The sequence below is a fragment of the Tursiops truncatus genome, chromosome 17 (genome assembly GCF_011762595.2).
Source record: "Tursiops truncatus isolate mTurTru1 chromosome 17, mTurTru1.mat.Y, whole genome shotgun sequence".
In the NCBI taxonomy this organism is placed as follows: Eukaryota; Metazoa; Chordata; class Mammalia; order Artiodactyla; family Delphinidae; genus Tursiops; species Tursiops truncatus.
In genome coordinates this window covers 46,440,824-46,466,660 of record NC_047050.1, presented here as the reverse complement: position 1 = coordinate 46,466,660, position 25,837 = coordinate 46,440,824, and the positions used below count along the sequence as shown (strand labels likewise).

General features: G+C 35.5%; 1 protein-coding gene across 1 annotated transcript in view; it reads right to left on the bottom strand.

Annotated features, from left to right (window-relative positions):
- RIMS2 (regulating synaptic membrane exocytosis 2) overlaps positions 1-25,837 on the bottom strand; it is a 626,602-nt gene that overhangs the window by 273,057 nt on the left and 327,708 nt on the right. The gene's annotated exons all lie outside the window — the stretch shown is intronic.

The window sequence follows — 25,837 nt, the reverse complement described above, 5'->3', positions numbered from 1 at the left end:
CAATCCTTTACTGCTCTAACTTGAGATAATCAATTTAAATAAATACCAACTATAATGATTTGTTCATTTAAAAAAGAAGTCAGAAAGATCTGCTATTTTTATTCCATTTTCATTAAATTAAGGCCAGCTCCACGACACTTCTCTGTCTTCACAGCTGACTCCTAATATGTCCTTACAGACCCAGAAGAAGAGTGTTTGTTAAGTTTTCAACCTGCCCCTCTAACACCAGTACAATCTGGTAGAACTTGCAATCACACATCATACTCTTTGCCAACAAAATATTCACGCTGTCCTCTTCTCTGGCACAAACTCAGATAATGGCAATCACTAGCCACGAGAAGCAATGGAACTGGAATCCTGAAGATGACAGAAAAGGTTTCGAATAACTGTTACAGAGATTTTGCCAGGACAAATGAAATAGTGGGGTCAGATGAAGTTAAAGATGACCAAGATTAGATAGCTCAGTTGAGAATTTCTTAGACAATATTTTCTTGATTCCAAAAGAAAGAGCAGAGAAAGGATACACATGGAGTGACCCAACCCAGCAGCAGCATCATTCTCCTCTCAATCCTCTTTTGTATCACCTAGTCCCTTTCCCCCATATCTGGAATGCAGTCTGCTAATGCATCAGTTAGGGTTCCTTAACAGAAACAAAAGTCACTCTAGGTTTTCCAGGGAGTCAGCGTTTCAATATAGAAATCAAAACTACACAACTGTTGAACCTGCTAAGGAATGAAGGTCAGAGAAGATAATGCTGTTCTTAGCCTGGAGAACCAAAGACAGGGTTCTCAAAATGGTCATTAGGAAACTGCTGTGAATTCGAAAAGTCTTGAGGAATTTGCCACCAATTACCTCAGCTGCCTACAGCATTAGGGTGGTCAATTAAAAGGAGTTTCATCTAGGAGCCACTAAGACTTTCACATCTGCCTATCTGCCTGCCAACAACTCTGCTTGACAATTATGGTTTCTATAACTCTTCTACCTTTCAAATCTCACACATGTGCATTGCTAGGGTTGACTCTAACCTAGAGCCATAAAGGGAAAAGTACTGCAGTAAATGAAGGAGCTGGCCTGTTCCCTTAAATGTTTTATGATTAAGCAAGTGTATGTGCTTTTTTTTTACATTTACATATAAAACATTTAGGACTTAATTACAAATCTTTTAGGTTCCAATTGTTACATAATACCATAGATTCCTACAGTTTAAAATATACAATCAAAACAGAGCACTCAAAATAAATTATACAGTATTAACCTACATAATATCCTATTTATGTGTCTGTCATGCATAATTCATTTTACTTTTTGTCATTATTTTTATACATATGAATAAAGAAAAAATACTCTAGTATGGTAGCAATGTATCATGAAAAGAACACTAGAGTTAAGGGATCTGGGTTTCTTAGTCCTACTTCTGCTATTAACCAGTTACTTGAACCTATAAAGCCATTTAATCTTTGAGAGTCTGTGTTTTAAAGTGAGAGACATAGATTATACACATTAACTCAAATATTATTTTAACAAATATGTATTAGGTAAGAACTAAATGCCGCACACTATAATATAGATTAGGAATACAGGAATGATTAAGAGATGACCCTTATAAGAAGCTGAATGATTCTAAAACCTTCTTTCATTTCTTAGAGATTATGATCTTATAATATTGATACCACAACTTCATCCAGTTAATATGCCTAAATGAAAGCTTAAAGCATCGCAAAAAATAAGGATGCTCTTATCAAGATGTAATTAACTGACTAGTGCCAATTTTCAATATACTCACATCTCATTAACTAGCTACTTAGTACTAACTATACTAAAAATATATATACTAACTGAGATAAGTGAGAATTTCTCTAGGGAACTCTAAAGAATAAGCAATTAAATTAGTTCCTTCTCAAACTGACCATCTAACATCCATTAGATTAGATGTAGAATTTATGTTAGGAATCCAAATTCATTTCAGTATGTTTAAAATAATATAACAAGTTTTTTCAATCTAAGTTAATAAATTTATTTTCTCTAAAACTGTGTTATTCATAAATCTAATTTAATATAAACAAATTGATACTGTTTCAAGAGTAAGGCTAGTGTTTCTCAGATTTATATGGTACATAAGAAAAGAATTTTTTAAATCTCATTTAGCGATTGCTTAATAAAATAAATTTTAATTTCCTTAAAATTCAGTGTGGACTGAATAGGAAATTTTATAGCTATATATAAGCATATGAATTTTGGAAACATAATAAAAAAGGAAGTAAAATGTGATTTGCTAAATGAAAGCAGTATTATTTCATTACAATAGGCCAGTAAGAGCAGCTCATCAGCTAGAGCTCACTTTTGTGCCTTTGTGTTTCCCCAGCATATTACTACTCATCCTACAGACAATTACCTAACTAGTGTTCTGTACTGTCCACTAGACTTCAAATTTTGAACCAGAAAGGGCTATGTCTAACACACCTTTGTACCTCCAGTATTTATTCAGTCACTCAACGAATATTTATTTAGTGCTTACTATGGGCCAGGTATGATTCTGGTTGCTGGAAATGCAACAGAAAAATGACACATAAGGTCTCAGCCCTCAAGAAGTTCTTTCTAGTAGGGAAGACAGACAGTAAGCATATAAACAAATTAAGGTAATTTCATATAGTAATAAGTCCTATAGAAGAAAACTGAAACAGGGTAGAATTACAAAAAGTGACTGAGTGAAGCTACTTTCAATAAGGAAGTTCTTTCTAAAAAAGTACATTTGAACTAAGACCTGAAGAGCATAGTTACATGATATGTAGCCCATTTATATAAAACATACAGCTTTGCTGGAGAAGTTTTGGGTATTCTCATTAAATTGCTATTCTTTTCTTTTCTTTCCCTTATTATTATTTTTTTTTACTCAAAGCTGTTTTATAAAATATAAATTTACTGAATTCTTAATTGTTATTTTATTGAATCTAGGATTTTCCAGGGTAGTTCATCTCTAGAACCCATCTAAAAGCAGTCCACTAAGCCTTTTTCACATGCTCCTCCCTTTCAAAAGATTTCATGCTCCCAAATGAGTAAACTGTAATTTACCATATTTGGTAAATACTTCATTATATTTTATTTCAGTTGAAAGTCAAAAGAAAAACAAGCAGACTAAATCAGAATGAATGGACACTGGTTTTACAATATTATCAAAAATACTTACATGCCTAAGATTGTTAATACAAATTAATCTCTAAAATGTGGAACTTAAAGCCATACAAGAAAGTGAAGTAAAAAATTTCAGAAAATGTTCAGGGAAAAATTGGATATTTTGAAGGACGGTCAACTTAATGATGGCCTTCTTCCTCACTGCACTTCTTCCCTAGGTAATCTGACCCATTTCTATCCAGAAATGTCTATAATACTCCTTAAATGTTAAGTTTCAAGAGAACAGGCAACCTGGGTCTAAGGAGGATGGCAGATAGTAGGTGCTCAATCTTCTGAATTAAAGAACCGACCGATTAATTCTCCCTTAGATTATCTCTACTTTTCATGGCTTGCTCTCTTTTTCTGACTCAAACCCACTGATGTGCTAAAATAGTCTAGATCTTCTCTTTCCCCTACTACTCCCATGGCAGTAATAGGGCCTTAAGTGCAATGAAGAAACTACTATTATTAGTAGTGTAATTTATCTCTATTGTATGTTAATTTGGCTTTTGTTGAACTTCAGACTATTGTTTATAAAATGACTTCTTTGGCAAAAATTTATTTTGAGTGTCAATCCCTTTAGAACTAAACAGTTAGAAAAAAATCTCTTTGTAAATTAGGGATTTCTAGTAATACATTTAACATCATGCTGGGTATGGACAGAAATGGGGAGAAAAAAAGCAACACTTCATTCCTGAGGAATTAACATAAATTTTTGAAAGTAAATAGGGTAAAAGTGAATATAGTGAACCTTTATAACACAGGAAATATATATTCCATTGTATTGATAAATAAAAATATTCATTATACAGTTCAATTCTAAAAGAAATTCTATTATTAATTAGACCTTAGCAAGCTATTTAAGTGCTTTTTAAAGATCATACCTTAGGAAAACTGAATCCAATATTAAATCCAGCAATCACTTTGTTCTAGAGATTATAAAATTTGCCTGAAGCATGTGAATCAGACTGTAGATGCTGATTTGTACTGGATTTAAGTAAAAATAGAACACTGGTCATGATTTCTGAAATTGGGATGACTATTGTCACTGTTCCTTAACATAATTTCTGAAATTGGGATGACTATTGTCACTGTTACTTAACTCTATGCTTTCAGGTAGAGTACTTGATAGTATATTTATTAAAGCCATGTTAGAAGCAAGGCAAGATTTTATTCTAAGAATACTCTTACCAAACAATGATGAATCTGCTATCAGTTATTCTAAAATATTCAAATACTCATCAAAACAATTTTTACCAGTCATATCATTAATTATTTCATATATACTTTCTTAAACTTAAAATTGCTATATATCTTAGACACTATATTATTTCAGAAACTGAAGAAAATCCATGAAAATATAAGTACTATATCTCTAACCTTTATTTTCCCTACTGGCCTTTATAAGCAGGCCCTAGCATTTATTATTATCAAATGGAAAACATTTAATATGAAGAAGAATATAGTGATAATCTGTACACTTCTCTGGACAATCATAAAGCATTTAACAGTATTTAACCCATAAATTTTAATTCAGAAGAATGTAGCAATTCATCTAAGATGTTATACTTCACTTAATCCTTCAAAGACCCTTAGAAATTAAAAGGCAGAATCCAGAATTATGACTTTTTTAGAATAAAATGTATTTGTGACATTATGTAGTGCCTTAATTTTCACTCCTATTCATCAATCTCTAGTTCTAATATATAACAATATCAGTATTATATTCACTTTGTATTTACCTAATATCTGTTCATCTTACTTCTCTTTATTAAAACCTAGGTTGCTACAATTATTTTCTCTTTCACCATATTATAGTGGTCTTAACTGGAACTAGTTTATAGAAAAATCACATAAAGAAATGTCCTAAATCTATTATTATTATTTTTACTTTTGGCTGTGTTGGGTCTTTGTTGCTGTCCGCGAGCTTTCTTTAGTTGCAGTGAGCGGGCTTCTCATTGCGGTGGCTTCTCTTCTTGCAGAGCACAGGCTCTAGGTGCACAGGCTCCAGTAGTTGTGGCTTGTGGGCTCTAGAGCGCAGACTTAGTAGTTGTGGTGCATGGGCTTAGTGGCTTCGCCGCACGTGGGGTCTTCCCCAACCAGGGCTCGAACCCGTGTCCCCTGCGTTGGCAGGCAGATTCTTAACCACTGCCCCACCAGGGAAGCCCCTAAATCTTCTTTAATCAGTAGCATTTCTTGTTCACTGCTTATAAGTTTTTTGTCATATGGACTAATTATTCAATCTATTTCTAAATATTCTAGCTGTATATTCACACCCACTCCATTATAAATGTCTGATTAGGCATAATAGGTTGAGCAAAAAACTCTACCAATTAGTCTCTTTAAAATTCCATGTCTAAAAATCATATTGACTGATAGAGAAACTCCAAATTAAAAGATTCTTTCCCAATTAAAGCCACTTTTGACAATTTCCCAAAGGCAGTCTCAATTTATATACTGTATACTAATTCATGATGTTTTTAATATTAGTTTCTATTTTAATATTTACAATCTTTAACATCCTATGTGTTTGTGTTATTATACTACCTAGAATACTGACCATATATACTATAAAATAATCATCAAGTTTCTGAAAATATAATCCAGTAAACATTTGAAAACATTTACAAGGACAGTGAAAGGTTACGTGGAAACTTAAGTTTTAATATTCATATATTTTTAACTCTTAAGACTTATGCAATTTTTAAGAATCATAATGACAATGAGAGAAGAGTGAAGAATTTGAAGATTACGAATTTCTGTAAATTCAAATCTATGTTATTACAATTAAGCACTACCTATATGAAAATCTCTTACTCTTGTTTAATTAGTAGAGATTATTAAATAATTGTCATTTTATATATAAAAGAATAGAAATGACATTTGAAGAGTCAATAATCTGAAAAAACCTCCAACTTTTTAAAAGCTTAATAAGGCATGATGTTGCTAAATAAATTGAAATACTTCATTAATTCAATTACAAAATGCTAGCCATACAGTTTAAACATAACATTGCAATCAAATTCTGAAATTTGAAGCTGTTGAGACACATTAAATCAAGGATTTAACAGAAGCATACGATCCTGTAAAACATAAAATATGTAGGTTCTATTCCTATAATTCCTACAAAAAGGAATTTTTACAAATCAAACAATTTATATTCATCATAAAACATGTAAAAAAAACAATCTTTTTTTACATTTCACAGTATTCAACACATTTTTATATTTTTACCTTTCGCTCAACCAATGCACATCTGTCGAGCATGAAGCATCATGTTGACAAAAATACATCGGCACTATGCCGGGCAGTGCTTTCATTTAATCCTTCTATCTCTAGCAAAATCATAGGAGCCATCCTTAATCAGATGATTTGAAAGTCTCTACTTGCTCACAATCATTTTATTTCAAAACTCAATTACCAAAAAAGTTACACATAAAACAAAACTCATTCACGGATGGAGTCATAAAATCCTCTAGTGATGGGACTGTTAAGAAAAAGTTTATTCCTTAATGCCGTTACTATGTGGCTGTATATAGCTCAGGTCAAGTAAGAATGTACCCTGTAAGAAGGATTATGGTACTTAGCTGATTAGAGCCTCACAATACTGAACACCAGATGCATCCTACATCCAAGGCATTTCTGGGCACTATACTTAAAACGGACATATTCAAAAATTGTAAACCACATTCTCCTATATGAATTACAGTATTTCTAAAATAAAAGGATTTGTTGTGTTTGCTATTGATGTCTACCACACTGCTTTCACTATAAAATGTAGAGTGATAGTAAAAGATGGAGATGGTTTAACAGGTCTACTCTATCATTTCTTTTCAATTATTCAGTAAGAAGTTTCCTAATCTTTACTAAAAAGAGAATGCTCCCCTAAAGGCGTAACAAAACAGGAAGTAGCAGTTTCTATAAAAATTTAATTGAAAATGTGTTCCATGAGCTAAGAATTGGTTAGACACTGAGTTTAAATCAAGCTTTGCTCACTTTATTACTTCAACGCCTCTATTCAGTCATGCAAAAAACTAAAAAATAGGAAAAAAAGATAACACCATGGATTCCTTTCTACCAAAAGCCAATTACCTAGATGTTAATGTTATACTTCTGAGAATTATGTTTAAGTGATTCCAAATAAACATATAAAACTGAGAAAAAGTCCGTGTTTGAAGAGTAGGGAGAGATGCGAAAGTAGTATGCTGTGTTTTGGTCTCCCAAATTTCAAGTTTAAATGAGGGTTTAGGAATATGTTGTAGCACCATTCAACTACTTATGCAGTATTCATCTACAGAATTCTCTCCTAAAATGTAGACCTTGGAGACATTGGGCACAAGGGGTGGGCAGGCGGAGGCAGGGTGTGGGGAATAGGGACAGATAAAGTCATTTTTACCCTCTGAGATTCCTAATACAGACTTGTAGACTATTCAAACAGAAATGCAATAAAAATTAGAAATGCAAGTTAATTCATTTTTACAGAAATATTAACCAATAATAAAATTCAACCACTTAGACCCCAGTGTTCATTTCAAACTGAAAAAAAAAAATCCACATAGTATTTTGATTCTTCCAAGCTGGTAAGTCCAGAAGATTTCAGAAACAATATTACAGGTGATGCTATGATAGCGAACTGTCTTCTTTACTTTTCCTTCCATTCACTTTTACCCCTTCAGTGAGCTCTTGGCAATGTGTTCCCAATGGTAATGCACACTCTGCTGCCCTTCCTCTCTCCCATTAACCTTGCTTCTAGCTCCTCTCAGACTGTCCACCTCAGACTGTCTTTCGTATCATTTCTAGCACCACTGCTGCTTTCTCTTTACTCTCTACAGATTGTTCTATGCTCCAATTTCTTCTTCCCCCTTTGAGAGTTATTGAGTTGGCCAAAAACTTCGGGTTTTCCATAACATCTTATGGAAAAAACCCGAACGAACTTTTTGGCCAACCCAATATCTTGTCCTTTTTCAAACTCTTTACTTTGACTTTTTTTTTTCAATTATTCCCTAGATAAGTACTTCTTATGCATTCAAATTTATGAAGGTCCAATTTGGGGTTTAAAAAGTTTTCATGAGAATATTATAATTTTAGTATCCATTGACCACTTCAGAAATACAAAATAACAAAAAGATTCTGTGAATCAGATACCAGCTTAAATTAATTTTATTTTATTCATGATAATATTTTCAACTTATATTTGAAAGATGAAGACCTAGTACATGCAAATCTCTAGAAAATGGTGCACAAATGATGCTCCCTTATAGTAACACATTGGGCCACTCCCCTTTCCCCACTACCCCTCCCAAAATTGCTATGTCAAAAAGAGACACAAAGACTAGGAACCATTCTATACTAGAAGGTAATTTGAACCTGTAGTAATTTTATTTCCCTTCTTTAATGTGCTCTATCGAAGTCTATGGCAGCCTTAGAAACAATCCTACAATAAAGATTCACTGGAATCAATACAAAGAAGTACAATGAGCAACATAGAAGACATAAAAGAGGGAAAAAAAGAATAAATAAGTTTATCTAAACTTCCATAATCATCAGAGAAAGGTCCTAGAGTTATTTTGTTCTATTTTCCACTGAAAAATTTATATTCTTTTAATATTACTGCCCCTCTACTGAACTTCAATTATTGGTTTCATACACTTGTTCCATTCTCTCCTCCTATTTCTATTTGCTCCAAAGAGGCAACAGATTTTTGGTTAGGGCCTGCAACTATAGGTATTCAGAGAAGAGAAATATTTTCCTGTAAAATGAAACAAACATATCTAGAAGTGTATATCGAATTTAAAAAGAGATGCTGTTTATCTGCAAATCAATCATGCATATAATTAATTTTCATCTTAAGGGTTTATTTCCTTATTGAGAAAAAGAATCATACAGTGTTTTAAAATATAGAAAATACAGGTCAGTGGTTTTAAGGAGAAGCGGCATTTTCTGTCTCAGTTAATCGTTATTCTTTCCTTCTAGTTATTCATCCAATCCATGAGGAAATTCTGCTGCGTCTACCTTCAGAATATATCCAGAACCCAAACACTTCTCACCAACTCCACCAGTACAAGCCTGATTTAACCAGTATTTCTGGTGTGAATTACTGAAAAACTTCCTAACTGGTCTCCCTGCTTCTATTCTATCCCCCTTCAGATCAGTCTCAACACAGCAGCAATAATGTACGTCAGATCATATCATTACCACGCTTGAAACACTTCAGCAACTCCCTATTTTGCTTACAAGGCCTATAGGATCCGGCACTCACTGCTCCCTGTACTTCTCACCAGCTACTCACTCAGATCCAGCCACGCTGGCTTCCCTGCATGTTTTCACTTAAGACCATTGCTCTGGCAGCTCCCTCTGCCTGGAATGCTGTTCCTCCAGATATCACTAGACATATCTAGTCGGCTAGTCAGGAGAGAGCTTCCTCAATTCTTCCCTCATATCTCACTTTCTCAAAGTGAAATGTGGTCTCAAGGAGGCCTACCCTGGCCACCCTACTGAATACTTCAATCTCTGTCTCCACCGCCACCCGCCAAATCCCAATCCCATTAACCTGCCTTACTTTTTAAACTTTTTCATAACATTTATCACCTTCTAATTATGATACATTTTTTATCCCGCTTTTTATTCCCTGGATTTTTTTGAAATTTTGAATTTAATTTTACTTATTTTTTTATACAGCAGGTTCTTATTAGTTATCCACTTTATACATATTAGTGTATACATGTCAATCCCAATCTCCCAATTCATACCACCACCACCACACCCCTGCCACTTTCCCCCCTTGGTGTCCATACATTTGTTCTCTACATCTGTGTCTCTATTTCTGCCCTGCAAACTGGTTGATCTGTACAATTTTTATAGGTTCCACATATATGTGTTAATATACGATATTTGTTTTTCTCTTTCACTTACTTCACTTTGTATGACAGTCTCTAGATCCATCCACCTCACTACAAATAACTCAATTTCATTCCTCTTTATGGCTGAGTAATATTCCACTGTACATATGTACCACAACTTCTTTATTCATTCGTCTGTTGATGGGCATTTAGGTTGCTTCTATTACCTGGCTATTGTAAATAGTGTTGCAATGAACACTGGGGTAAATGTAACTTTTTGAATTATGGTTTACTGTGGGTATATGACCAGTAGTGGGATTGCTGGGTCATATGATAATTCTATTTTTAGTTTTCTAAGGAACCTCCATACTGTTCTCCATAGTGGCTGTATCAATTTACATTCCCACCAACAGTGCAAGAGGGTTCCCTTTTCTCCACACCCTCTCCAGCATTTGTTGTTTGTAGATTTTCTGATGATTCCCATTCTAACTGGTGTGAGGTGATACCTCATTGTAGCTTTGATTTGCATTTCTCTGATAATTAGTCATGTTGAGCAGCTTTTCATGTGCTTCTTGGCCACCTGTATGTCATCTTTGGAGAAATCTCTATTTAGGTCTTCTGCCCATTTTCGGATTGGGTTGTTTGTTTATTTAATATTGAGCTGCATGAGCTGTTTATATATTTTGGAGATTAATCCTTTGTCCGTTGATTCATTTGCAAATATTTTCTCCCATTCTGAGGGTTGTCTTTTCGTCTTGTTTGTAGTTTCCTTTGCTTGGCAAAAGCTTTTAAGTTTCATTAGGTCCCATTTGTTTATTTTTGTTTTTATTTCTATTCCTCTAGGAGGTGGATCAAAAAGATCTTGCTGTGATTTAATTCAAAGAGTGTTCTTCCTATGTTCTCCTCAAAGAGTTTTATAGTCTCCAGTCTTAAATTTAGGTCTCTAATCCATTTTGAGTTTATTTTTGTGTATGGTGTTAGGGAGTGTTCTAACTTCATTCTTTTACATGTTGCTGTCCAGTTTTCCCAACACCACTTATTGCAGAGACTGTCTTTTCTCCATTGTATATCCTTGCCTCCTTTGTCATAGATAAGTTGACCATAGGTGCGTGGGTTTATCTCTGGGCTTTCTCTGCTGTTCCATTGATCTATATTTCTGTTTTTCTGCCAGTACCATATTGTGTTGATTACTGTAGCTTTGTAGTATAGTCGGAAGTCAGGAAGTCTGATTCCTCCAGATCCATTTTTTCCCTCACGACTGCTTTAGCTATTCGGGGTCTTTTGTGTCTCCATACAGATTTTAAGATTTTGTTCCGGTTCTGTGAAAAATGCCATTGGTAGCTTCATAGGGATTGCATTGGATCTGTAGATTGCTTTGGGTGGTACAGTCATTTTCACAATAGTGATTCTTCCAATCCAAGAACATGGTATATCTCTCCATCTGTTTGTATCATTTTAATTTCTTTCATCAATGTATTACAGTTTTCTGAGTACAGGTCTTTCGTCTCCCTAGGTAGGATTATTCCTAGGTAATTCTTTTCGTAATTCTTTTTGTTGCAATGGTAAATGGAAGTGTTTCCTTAATTTCTCTTTCAGGTTTTCCATCATTAGTGTATAGGAATGCAAGAGATTTCTGTGCATTAATTTTGTATCCTGCAACTTTACTAAATTCATTGATTAGCTCTAGTAGTTTTCTGGTGGCATCTTTAGGATTCTCTATGTATAGTGTCATGTCATCTGCAAACAGTGACAGTTTTACTTCTTCTTTTCCAATTTGTATTCCTTTTATTTCTTTTTTTCATCTGATTGCTGTGGCTTGGACTTCCAAAACTATGTTGAATAATAGTGGCGAAAGTCGACATCCTTGTCCTTTTCCTGATCTTAGAGGAAATGCTTTCAGTTTTAACACACTGAGGATGACGTTTGCTGTGGTTTTGTCATATACGGCCTTTCTTATGTTGAGGTAGGTTCCCTCCATCCCACTTTCTGGAGAGTTTTTTTCATAAATGGGTGTTGAATTTTGTCAAAAGCTTTTTCTGAATCTATTGAGATGATCATATGGTTTTTCTTCTTCAATTTGTTAATATGGTGTATCACATTGATTGATTTGTGTATATTGAAGAATACTTGCATACCTGGGATAAATCCCACTTGATAATGGTGTATGATCCTTTTAATGTGTTCTTGGATTCTGTGTGCTAGTAGTTTATTGAGGATTTTTGCATCTATATTCATCAATGATACTGGTCTGTAATTTTCTTTTCTTGTAGTATCTTTGTCTGGTTTTAATATCAGGGTGATGGTGGCCTCACAGAATGAGTTTTGGAGTGTTCCTTCCTCTGCAATTGGTTGGAAGAGTTTGAGAAGGATGAGCGTTAGCTCTTCTCTGAATGTTTGAAAGAATTCACCTGTGAAGCCAGCTGGTCCTGGACTTTTGTTTGTTGGAAGATATTTAATCACAGTTTTAATTTCATTACTTGTGATTGGTCTGTTCATATTTTCTATTTCTTCCTGGTTCCGTCTTGGAAGGTTATACCTTTCTAAGAATTTGTCCATTTCTTCCAGGTTGTCGATTTTATTGGCATACAGTTGCTTGTAGTAGTCTCTTAGGATGCTTTATATTTCTGCGGTGTTTCTCGTAACTTCTCCTTTTTCATATCTAATTTTATTGATTTGAGTCCTCTCCCTCTTTTTCTTGATGAGTCTGGCTAATGGTTTATCAATTTTGTTAATCTTCTCAAAGAACCAGCTTTTAGTTTTATTGGTCTTTGCTATTGTTTTCTTTGTTCCTATTTCATTTATTTCTGCTCTGATCTTTATGATTTCTGTCCTTCTGCTAACTTTGGGTTTTGTTTGTTCTTCTTTCCCTAGTTCCTTTAGGTGTAAAGTTAGATTGTTTATTTGAGATTTTTCTTGTTTCTTGAGGTAGGCTTGTATTACTATAAACTTCCCTCTTAAAACTGTTTTTGCTGCATCCCATAAGTTTTGAGTTATTGTGTTTTCATTGTCATTTGTCTCTAGGTATTTTTTGATTTCCTCTTTGATTTCTTCTGTGATCTCTTGGGTTTTAGTAACGTATTGTTTAGCCTCCATGTGTTTGTGTTTTTTACTTTTTTTCCCGTAATTGATTTCTAATCTCATAGTCTTGTGGTCAGAAAAGATGCTTGATATGATTTCAGTTTTCTTAAATTTACTGAGGCTTGATTTGTGACCCAAGATGTGATCTATCCTGGAGAATGTTCCGTGTGCACTTGAGAAGAAAGTGTAATCTGATGTTTTTGGATGGAATGCCCTACAAATATCAATTAAATCTATCTGTTCTATTGTGTCATTTAAAGCTTGTGTTTCCTTATTAATTTTCTGTTTGGATGATCTGTCCATTGGTGTAAGTGAGGTGTTAAAGTCCCCCAGTATTATTGTGTTACTGTCGATTTCCTCTTTTATAGCTGTTAGCAGTTGTCTTATATATTGAGGTGCTCCTATGTAGGTTGCATATATATTTATAATTGTTATATCTTCTTGGATTGATCCCTTGATCATTATATAGTGTCCTTCCTTGTCTCTTGTAACATTCTTTATTTTAAAGTCTATTTTATCTGATATGAGTATTGCTACTCCAGCTTTCTTTTGATTTCCATTTGCATGGAATATACTTTTCCATCCCCTCTCTTTCAGTCTGTATGTGTCCCTAGGTCTGAAGTGGGTCTCTTATAGACAGCATATAGATGGGTCTTGTTTTTGTATCCATTCAGCGAAACTGTGTCTTTTGTTTGGAGCATTTAATCCATTCATGTTTACAGTAATTATTGATATATATGTTCTTATTACCATTTTCTTAATTGTTATGGGTTTGTTTTTGTAGATCCTTTTACTCTCTTGTGTTTCCTACTTAGAGAAGTTCCTTTAGCATTTGTTGTAGAGCTGGTTTGGTGGTGCTGAATTCTCTTGGCTTTTGCTTGTCTGTAAAGCTTTTGATTTCTCCATCAAATCTGAATGAGATCCTTGCCGGGTAGAGTAATCTTGGTTGTAGGTTCTTCCCTTTCATCACTTTAAATATTATCATGCCATTCACTTCTGGCTTGTAGAGTTTCTGCTGAGAAATCAGCTGTTAACCTTATGGGAGTTCCCTTGTATGTTATTTGTCATTTTTCCCTTGTTGATTTTAATAATTTTTCTTTGTCTTTAAGTTTTGTCAATTTGATTACTGTGTCTCGGTGTGTTTCTCCTTGGGTTTATCCTGCCTGGGACTTGCTGCACTTCCTGGACCTGGGTGGCTATTTCCTTTTCCCATGTTCGGGAAGTTTACGACTATAATCCCTTCAAATATTTTCTCAGGTCCTTTCTCTCTCTCTTCTCCTTCTGGGGCCCCTATAATGCGAATGTTGTTGCATTTAATGTTGTCCCAGAGGTCTCCTAGGCTGTCTTAATTTCTTTTCATTCTTTTTTCTTTATTCTGTTCTGCAGCAGTGAATTCCACCATTCTGTCTTCCAGGTCACTTATCCGTTCTTCTGCCTCAGTTATTCTGCTATTGATTCCTTCAAGTGTATTTTTCATTTCAGTTATTGTATTGTTCATCTCTGTTTGTTTGTTCTTTAACTCTTCAGGTCTTTGTTAAACATTTCTTGCATCTTTTTGTTGTTGTTGTTGTTCTGTCTGCTCTGGGTCTGGGTTTTCAGCCTGCCATTTTACACTATAGTGAGTATCCTAGTAAACGATCAATGTTTAGTGCTTAGGACCACTGAAACCTAAGTACAGAGATTACCGCTGAAATGCAGAGACTGATCACCACTGTGCACGCAGCACCTTGTATAGGACTTGGCATTCAGTCAGCACTCATTCTATATGGAATGAATGGTATTATAATAGTAATGCTTCAATTATTCTGCAGTATTACAGCATGAACTATACAGGTAACTCAATTCTAGCAGAAATCAATTGTAGACATTTTAATGATAATACCCACTCTGTTTCAATTTTGTGCTTAAAAGCTGTATATATATTTTTTTAATTGTCTATTTTCTCATGTGATGATTATAATCCTTGGGAGGCTGAAGGTATAGTGAACAACAACTCATAAGTTCAGATCTAAGGCCATGTTCTCCCTTTGAAAAGGAATGTCTGTGACTTAACATCCCTAAACTTATTTTTTTATCATCTTTATTGGAGTATAATTGCTTTACAATGGTGTATTAGTTTCTGCTTTATAACAAAGTGAATCAGTTATACATATACATATGTTCCCATATCTCTTCCCTCTTGTGTCTCCCTCCCTCCCACCCTCCCTATCCCACCCTTCTAGGTGGTCACAAAGCACTGAGCTGATCTCCCTGTGCTATGTGGCTGCTTCCCATTAGCTATCTAATTTACACTTGGTAGTGTATATATGTCCATTCTTGCATCTTCTTGATCATTGCCTCCATTCTTTTCCTGAGGTCTTGTATCGTCTTCACTATCATTATTCTGAATTCTTTTTCTGGAAGGTTGCCTATCTCCACTTCATTTAGTTGTTTTTCTGGGTTTTATCCTGTTATTTCATCTAGTACATAGCCCTCTGCCTTTTCATCTTGTCTATCTTTCTATGAGTGTGGTTTTTGTTCCACAAAATTGGAACTGCAGGATTGTAGTTCTTCTGCAGGATTGTAGTTCTTCTTGCTTCTGCTGTCTGCCCTCTCTATGATATATTTTTTATGTGTCATGTTTTCTGTCTGCTTCCTCATGTGTAAGTTTTACAGGCAGGGATCATTGTTTTGGTCACTTTATCCCAAATACGTGGCATACAGTAGGTACTCGATATATATTTATTGAATAAGTAAATAAAGCTACCCAAGCAAGGTATTTTTTACACTATGATGAAAATAAATGTCATCCACCCAACTTTCCCAACCTATCTACAATATAAACTTAATAGGATTAGCCAAAACTCACAAGATTTGTTTTCTTTTTTGCATTTTACCTTGAAAAATACACTGACAAATTACTCAAAATAGTACTCTCAGGTGAACAAGCAAAAGATGTGCCTCCGATGCATGAATTTTGAGAATACTGACCTCTTCACTTTCCCAGCTATTGAATCTTTTTGTCCAATTTTGTTGATTTTTAAGAGTGATTTAAAAATTCAAGTGACTTTTTCAGAAATGTGGAGAAAACTGCATTGCTGAGGTAGGGAGAGGTGAGGAGTTAAAGAAAAGCTGTTTCTTGATAGCAGAAAGAAAGAATATTTGAAAATAGAGCTAGTTCTATCAAATAGCCTGCCACTAATCTGCATGAGAATACCACACAATCAACTTATTTTAGAATGTGGCAGGTACATAGAAAGCATTTTCTGAACAAGATTTTTCCTGGAAGAGAATTCATGATAAGATAACCAAATCAACACCGTACTGTTTGGAGTAACTGCCATGACAAAACAAAAACAAATAAACAAAATAATAATATATTGTATTTAAATGTGGGAAACTTCATTATACCAACATTTGTGGAAATCGAATTTTTCATGAATTATTCCTGTATTTTTAATGTACCAATACTCACATAGCATGTTATATATCTTGATACAAAGCTGAAGGAACTGACACAAAATATTTCTAAATGATCTGCACATTCAGATCTGACTCAATTAGATTTATTAAAGAAACCAGATTTATTTTCCAGTTAACAGAATGTTCTTTCTCAAAAAGAGAAAACAGCACCTAACATCTGCATGCTAGCATGATATGTTGGAGCTCCTTTGTTATGGTTATCAAATATTGCATTGCTTCAAATTATGCATCAATCAGCACTACTGTTTACATATGCAGTATATTCTCTGGAAATAGATACTCTTGATTCCTTAATTCTTCAAGACCAGTAAAAGACCATCAAATGGAATCTTTAGCAGATTGTCTTCAAAAGTGGTTGAAAGTAGTATATAATTTTATCTTGGGGCAGCATTCTTTTCACTCCATTCCCAGTCTCAGAAAGCCTACCCAAAACCCACATATCTACATGGGTTTAATATTAAAACATGATGGAAATTTTAAGGAAGGTTTACTGAGGAGGTGAAGAAGATAGTATTGCACCCAATAGAGCAAACTTCCATAAAACATCCTCTTTTTAATAATTCTGCTCTTTCCTTGAAGTAATTCTCCCATCAATAAAGCTCTCTTAGCTTCTTATCAACTTGTCCCCCACACTCTTCTACAAATTCCCTCTGTCAATGATGCATTACAGCCAGGGAAAAAAAAAGTATGATGCTTGCTGGAGCTAGGCCCCAGAGGAGATGAAACAGAATGCAATGGAAGCCACTGGTGGGGCTGAGCTTTGTGAAAGAAGTCTGTTAAATTTCAAGTGTTTTTCTGTGGTTTTATAATATTTGAAACATGTGATGTCCTCTTTTAAACACCACATTAAAAGAGGGATAAACCCATGAGGATGATGAGTCACCAGATTAGACACTTGGAGCTAGGACTTCCTTTTGAATGCAGACATGTTTTGTAATACAAATTCCTCCAGATAAATCATGTATTTTATCATCCCACCTAAGCTGGTCCAATCACAATGATTCTTAAGGACATTTGCCTGTCAGCGGTGACACAGGTTTCCTGTTTTATGATTGAGAAGTCATGTAACTCTCAGAGCTACTGAAGTCAATTTTGGGTCATGAGTTGGGGGAGTCTTCTCAAAATGGAGTCAGTATCCACTTAGTGACAATTAAAAATAGAAAGAAAGAACTAACAGAGTTGTAAGCCAACTATACTTCAAAAACAAACAAATTCAGGGCTTCCCTGGTGGCGCGGTGGTTGAGAGTCCGCCTGCCGATGCAGGGGACACGGGTTCGTGCCCCGGTCCGGGAAGATCCCACATGCCGCGGAGTGGCTGAGCCCGTGAGCCATGGCCGCTGAGCCTGTGCGTCCGGAGCCTGTGCTCCGCAATGCGAGAGGCCACAACAGTGAGAGGCCCAAGTACCGCAAAAAAAAAAACAAACAAACTGAGAGAAAAAGAGATCAGATTTGTGGTGGGGAATGGGGTATCGGGAATTGGATGAAGGCAGTCAAAAATTACAAACTTCCATGATTAAAGAATATGTCAGGCAATTACTTAAAATATTGTGCTATTTTTTCTGGATTTTATGATGTGTGTGGTATTTGCCAGACTTCCAAATTTGTGATTTCTGTGATTTATTTTCCCTTTCTAAATACATATTGACTTTTGTACTTAATTTTGAATTTGTGAGTTTGATTTCTTTTCTTCAAGAGGGTCACACAAATTTGGTTAGCTTCAGGGCCCACAAATCTGGACCTGCTTCTGGTAGGAGATGAAAACATCAGAGATTTGTAGATGTATTCATGCTTTGTGTAGGTAGTTTAAAAAACATTGCTAATCATAAAAAATGAGTATGTGCTTTAAAAAAAGTTACAAACTTCTAGTTGTAAGATAAATAAGCACCAGAGATGTAATGCACAAAATGATAAGTATAATTACCACTGCTGTGTGTTATATATGAAAGTTGTTAAGAGAGCAAATCCCAAGAGTTCTCATCACAGGAAAAATATTCTTTTCTATTTCTTTAATTTTGTATCTATATGAATTGATGGATGTTCAGTAAATTTATTGTGATAATCATTTCATGATGTATGTAAGTCAAATCATTATGCTGTATACCTTAAACTTATACAGTGCTGTATGTCAGTTATATGTCAATAAAACTAGAAGACAAAAATAAAAATAAATAGAAAGAAAGAAATTGCATCCTAAGTCACATTCTATGAGATTCAGGATCAACCCTCACCTGAAGCAACATGTACCTCCAGAGTTTTGATTCAGGTAAACCAATAAATTCCCTTTATTTCCTAAACCAGTCTCAGTTGAGTTTTCTATTACTTGCAACTAAAATCTTCCTGTCTGGCACACAATCTGTAATACAGACTCTAAAGTCTATATATTACTTCTCATCAGCTGTCATGATTCTTATGAACTCTGTTTCTATGAAAATTGGTTTTTCCTTTGTGAAAAGCCAGCACACTGGGACTCATGTGCCCTGTAGTCATGTGGTTTCTTTAAAGTAGTTTTACACCAAAAACAGTCATTTAGTGAGATCAAAATCTTTCCTGGGATCAAAAATCGCAAGACTGAATGTTTAATATTACATTTCATTTGGTAATTATGATAGTAGACTGATTCTACTTAAGCCCAGAAAGCAATAAAAACAAATCACACCCCGACAAGTCTCAAGCAACGGTAACAAGCTGCTTTTTTTTTTTGCGGTACTCGGGCCTCTCACTGTTGTGGCCTCTCCCGTTGCAGAGCACAGGCTCTGGACGCGCAGGCTCAGCGGCTATGACTCAGGGGCCCAGGCGCTCTGCAGCATGTGGGATTTTCCTGGACCGGGGCACAAACCTGTGTCCCCTGCACCGGCAGGAGGACTCTCAACAACTATGCCGCCAGGGAAACCCCTAAGACTATTTATTTTATAGCCTGTCCCTGTAAAACTCAAGGCAGGAACAGAAGAGAATGCATGCTGTGAGCAACTTGTTCCCAAGAGAAGCAGGAAAGAAACAGAAAGTGCTACTTACACTCAATCAATTCCTTATCCCCAAGGGCAAAGTAGAATAGCAAGTGGAGGGAAGCCAGGAATAGTATTCTAGAGCAGCATTCTCCATGTAGAAGGAACCATAGGAATAAGTAAAAAGGGTATCCTATCTACTAAAACCCTGGAACATTTAAGTCTAGAACTGTGTTAAGTTAAAGCAGCTCTACTGAACACAGGACTTCATAATTTAGGGTTCCAAATACACTTTGCTTAAACTGTTAGTTGATGAGACAATAGTAGGGAATTAGCTTTATAAAGTTCATAGGGGTGAACCAGGACAAAAGGCAAAAGAGAATGTAGCAGACACAGTTGGTTGTGTCTTTTCTTTCTTACAAATAGAATCATAATCTTATTCAGATCAACAATGTGCTTAGTCTAAAAAAACTATTTTCCAGGCGCTCTTGTGGCTAGGGGTGGTTATGTGACATAGTTCAGGCAAATAATATTTAGATAGACGTTTACTAAGTACAGCTTCTACAAAGCTAATTATTCCTAAGTAAGAGATAGACCCAACTGGCATATACATTTCATACTTTGCCCTTCCTCCTTTATGACTGGAATGTTGTCCTACTTCCTATAACTCAGCCCTCTTTTAATCATAAGTTTGAAAGCCACACACTGTGGGTAGCAGGGCAAAAAGAAAGAAAAGAAAAAAACAGAGTATAGGTCTCTGTTGATTTCCTTGAGCAGTCTATCTCCAGTCTTGTTTTTACATGAGAAAAACATAAACTCCTTTATTTAAGCATTGTACTTACGATATTTGTGTTACGTATAGCTAAACACAACGCTAACTGAGGCCAGAGAGAGACTTGTCTCTAGGAAGAAGTGTAAGGCATCCGGAGTCATTAGCTACTTGGCTCATTTCAGTGGAAAATAAACAAGTAAATAAGAGGCTACCATAGGTGAAAAGGTCTAGGAACAGAAAATAGGTGCAGGTTATCTAACGAATATAAGCTAAGGGGAGAATGATTTCAAATGACAGAGGCAGAATAGTATAGTGCAGATTTTAATTCCTTATCCAGTGGTGCACTGGAGCCAAGAGTCCATTGTAAACATTTCCTCCCAACTCTGTGTTCAGTGAAGTCACAATGGCAGCTTAAAATCAGGCATGATGGCAATATTTACATCATGAAAATCGGCAAATGCTACAAACCGGGGTTTTTATTTTTCCCTGTGGAAAGCTGATTGTCAAATATTTACCAGCACCCCACTAGTTATACCCCACTGCTCAGCTAAACAAGAACCTAGAAAAAAGTGCAATGGTTAGCCAAAGAGCTACCACTATTCATCTGAGCCTTCATTAGTGCAAAGAATATATAATAGAGAGCCTGACATTTAGCAGTTCAGTCACTGTTTGAGAAAGGAAGAGAAGAAGGGAGAATAAAAGAATTCTTTCTCAGTCATTGATAACTATAGAGTTAATTTGACTTTTCAAAAGAACTAAAAATAGGAAAACAAACTCCTCAGGTTTTAATTTAACGATACCTGAAAATCTCTGCAATTCTTTGAATATGGCATTCCACTCCCAATCCTACACTCTTTTGTTTGAATTGCATGTTGCGACAGAGTTTAAGTGTATTTATAAAATCAAAACATGTTAGAGCTTAAAAAAACCTTAGTAAGCATGATGTCCAAAGATCCAGTGGTCAGTGTAATGACAGCAGACAGGGAAAGAGGGTGTCAAAGAGCATTTAAAGTTCTCGAGTTATATAGAGAAAACTGAAAGTAGTTACCACTAGATGGCACTATATTATACAACCGAATCTACATCTTGAGATACAATAAAGAACTATTCTCATTTTTTCATTATTCTAGATTTTTACATTATGCAAAATCCCTTTACATTGTTTTATTTATTGGAGTTATGTATGTGTAATTCTTGGCACAAAAAATTTTAAATGGCACAAAAAGTAAAATACAGAAAAAAGTTAAGTAGAAACAGAAAATCAGAATCAAACTCAGGAGTGGCACAAGAGGCCAGAAATGAAAGCTGGGTGAAGATTTAGAAGGTTCGTGTACCATGCTAAGCATTTTGAGGCTTTTATCCTGTAGGCAAAGGGGAGGTCATCAGATGTTTTGTGTTAGCAAGTTAACTCAAGCAATAATCTGGTTAAACCGAGGGACAGAAGCAAGTCTAATGGCAGGGAGATCAATTGGATTATTCCAATGATTCTGGTAAGAAATTATGAGGTCCTTAACTAAGGCAGTGGAAGGAGGAATGAAACAAAATATATTTAAGAGGCTAAATCTGTGAAAGTTTTTGACAGATTTGATGCAGGAGGTAAGAAAAAAGAAACAAAAGCTGTCTATGAATTTTATTTCTTGAGGGACTGAATAAATAAGATTTAGAGCAGAAGAAAAGTAAAAAGTTTGTAGGAAAAATACATATTCTATTATCCAATGAGTAAATGTATTTCATAAATGACATTGCACAGTAAGAATCTGGCAGTGTTCCTCCATCACTGAACAGAGGAGAAGATATCCTAACTAGCCAACATGAGCACTTTTGTCTACTTGGTAGATTATATTTTATAATCAATCAAATTATTGATTTTATCATTATGTGGTAGTGGTGGTTGTTTAGCCAAACTGAGCACTGACTGTGTACCAGGTAATTTTATACGTATCCACTTTCAAGATAATCCTGTGAAGAAGGTACCATTATCATCATCCCCATTTTTCTGATGTGTAAACGGAGCACAGAGTGATTTACCTTGCCTAAAATCACACTGCTGGAAAATGGTAGAGGAAGAATTTGAAACTAGTAAAAGAAAAAGTTTCCCTTACAGCCATCAGCTTGTAGCTGGCCTAGTTGCTATTGGTTAGGCTTGTATGCCCCCAGTAAATGTAAACAATTTCATAGAATATCACCATCAGACAAGAGCTTTCTGTGACTATTATGGAACAAGGCAAAAGCAATACCACTCCACAGTCAGATCTGAACAGAGATAAAACCAAAGACACTGTGCAATCAAAATGAGCAAACATTCCCCTCTCTTAGCTGCAAAGTGACTACTGCTCTTCTCCAGTAGTAGTGCTAGCACGGTTCTGTTCCTCCCACCTCCTAAATAAAAATTAAGATATTCAAACTGCCCCTGTTTTCTAACAAGCATCCAATTCAACATAGATCCCCATTTCTTTGAATGCTCTCCCAAACCACCTAATACAAACCCAAATCCTGTAACAAGCTTCCCTTGACCCCTTCTGGCAAAGATACCTCACAATTTCACAAGGTGTGTGGTCTTCCTTGTGCAGCAAATAGTAAGACCCAACTTTCTTTGACTAGAGATCTGTTCCTGGTTGTCTTTGGTTAGTGGACAACACTAGCTCTTCAGGCTCTAGGGCTTCTGCATTAAACACTATGCTGTATGTGAACACCCCTCACACATGAAAGATACATGGTATCAGGGAAACTGTCACTCTTGAAGCCAATTGAATAGCTGGCAAAACTAACAAATAAAATGAAAACTAAAAACTAATGGATTTGATTTAAAATAATAAGCACTTGCAGTTAAATGTTTAACCTATATGCCTAATTAATAATGATGCATGGGATGTTATATATTTCATTAGATTTTTTTCTGTCTTATTCCACAAGGGAACTATATACTACATTCACATTTCATTGCTTATAAAAAATGAAATATGATCACAGTTTAACAAAATAATAGGCAGAGTCAGTTTTAAACCTAGCTCTTTTAAAAAAGTTAAATGAGATAATATATATTCAGTGCTTAACACAATGCCTAGCATACAGTAAGTACTCAGTGATGAAAGGCATTGTTTTTGGATGTTTCTTCTCACTGGGAATGCAGAGATTACATAGTATAAAAAGCAAATTTTCTATCTTTACTTGAACCTAAAAGAAATGTTGAATTTTTTTTAATTTGTGAAACATATTCTCTCACATCTTTTTTTTTTTTTTTTTTTCGGCACGCGGGCCTCTCACTGTTGTAGCCTCTCCCATTGCGGAGCACAGGCTCCGGACGCACAGGCTCAGCAGCCATGGCTCACGGGCCCAGCCGCTCCACGGCATGGGCACGAACCTGTGTCCCCTGCGTCGGCAGGCAGACTCTCAACCACTGCACCACCAGGGAAGCCCTCTCTCACATCTTTTACTCTACACCTAGTTTACCCTTTCCTTAAGCTCCCAAAGGCCTAACAACGATGGCCATTAACATTTACTGAATACTTATCTGCTGAATTCTATGCATAGCAATTCACTATACCATCTCATTTACTTCTAACAAACAACCCTATGAAGAAAGTTCTATTATAATACCCTTTGTGCAAATAAGTAAAACTCAGAGAGATTAAGTAAAAGAAAACAATGAGGGAGTGACAGAGCCTGAATTTGAGCCCAGTTTGTTTTACTCCAGAACCTGTAGTCTTAAGACACTCCATTCCTTTACGTGTGCAATTTAGTGAGTTGTCTCAGCTTGCCAGGGAATAAATATGAAAATGTTATTATTTTTCTCCAATCAGTGCATTCAACTATGTTCTGTTGAATCTACCTTTCTCATTCCATAATGACATCTAGAATAGCTCAAGTATAGCCACCTTCAATGATGTTGATCTGACCTACAGGAAATTCACTGTCGTAGATACTACTAGAGTCCTGTGATACCAAAGTATCCTCCCCTTCTGAGCACACAGATGACTGTACTTATCTCCCTTTTGCAACGGGAGAGGCCAAGTGATTGATCCTGTCCAATGAGCTTTGACGGAAAGTGTATCATTTCTGGGCTGAGGTGGTAAAAAAAAAAAAAAAAAAAGCCCATGCCCAATTCTCCAATGTCTCTTCTTCTGCCCAGATACTAGATAGTACAGCTGCAAGATGACGGAGTTGGTATGGCTGAACCACATGTGAAGAAATTCCTCTGGAAAGTCACCCTTATTCAGAGTACCACACTATACCATACTACACAAGACCAAGAAGTAAACATTTTTCTGTGTTAAGCATTGATATTTTAGAGTTGCTTGTTACTGCTACATAACTTTGCCCATCATGAATAATACTCTTACACATTCCCTTCTACCTCACTTGGAAATACAGGCTGTTCTCTGACCATGCCCCCTACTCCCACTCCCTTTCCAATTCCCTTTTCCTCTGATGAAATAAGCACAGGTTAGATAGATCAATAACTCAACTACCTAAGTACTTAGCTAACCAGAGAATAGAATGCTATCTATCCCCTTCCTGATTAGAACCTCTAATCGCTACAAATAACTCAGAGATTCCCTTCACTTGGTTTTTGGTAGAGAGGGATAGTATATTCCTTCCCAAAGTGGTAGAAAGGGGAGGAGAAGGTCACCGCACTCCCCAACTAGGCTCCAGATTCATTATTCGAGTTGCTTTCTTCCTATTTCCCTCTTCCTGGTCTCTTTCTTATTATGCAAAGTGAAGATTCCCCTGGGGGTGATGGCTCAAGGTAGCTGCCAGTTTATCTAATATTGGAAAACCCTGAGAGAAGTGTTGGGTCCCAGTTAACTGGCGGGACTTTTGTTTAATGATGGGGTATTTAATGCTTTTTTGTTCAACATTAGGTTCAGTCTCTAATTCCAAAGCAACAGGAAAAGACCCACTTTAGTGTCTTACGTTATCGCAAGCTAGCATTTTTAGTACTAATTTAAGCTTATTCAACACTGAAAATTTCTTCAAGCCACAATTATCTATTTCAACTGTATGTTATAAAGAACCACTCAGATTGAATCCATTTATACCCATGTATAAATGACAAAAATATCCATCTAAGGGGCCTCTACTCTCCCTTCTCTGTAAGATGCATGATTCAAACTAGAAAATGAAGATCCCCTCTAGTTCTACCTTACTGCAGTCCTGTAATACTGTATACTCTATTGTTGTAAGTTATGATCCTATAATACTAACTACACTGTTATATAATTTTTACTACCCATTCAGGAGAAATACACCACGATAACTTCAGGTAATTAGGTTCTGAGTTAAGGTTAGCCCAGCTAATCTCCATGCTAATTTAATTCTCTTAATGTTACATGATAATCCAATGTTTTTCTATATACCAACATTAAAACAAATTGGAAAGTTCACTTTTTTACTTTAATATTTAAAATTGAAGCATTTTCCTTTATGATTGAATAAAGGCACAGAGGATCCAACGACTACTACCAAAATGAATATCAAATTTTTAAATATATAACACAATCTAAAGAAAGTTATCTAATTAACATTAACTAATACTTCGTAAATAATAATGTCAGCAGCAATTTTCATTTGTTCGA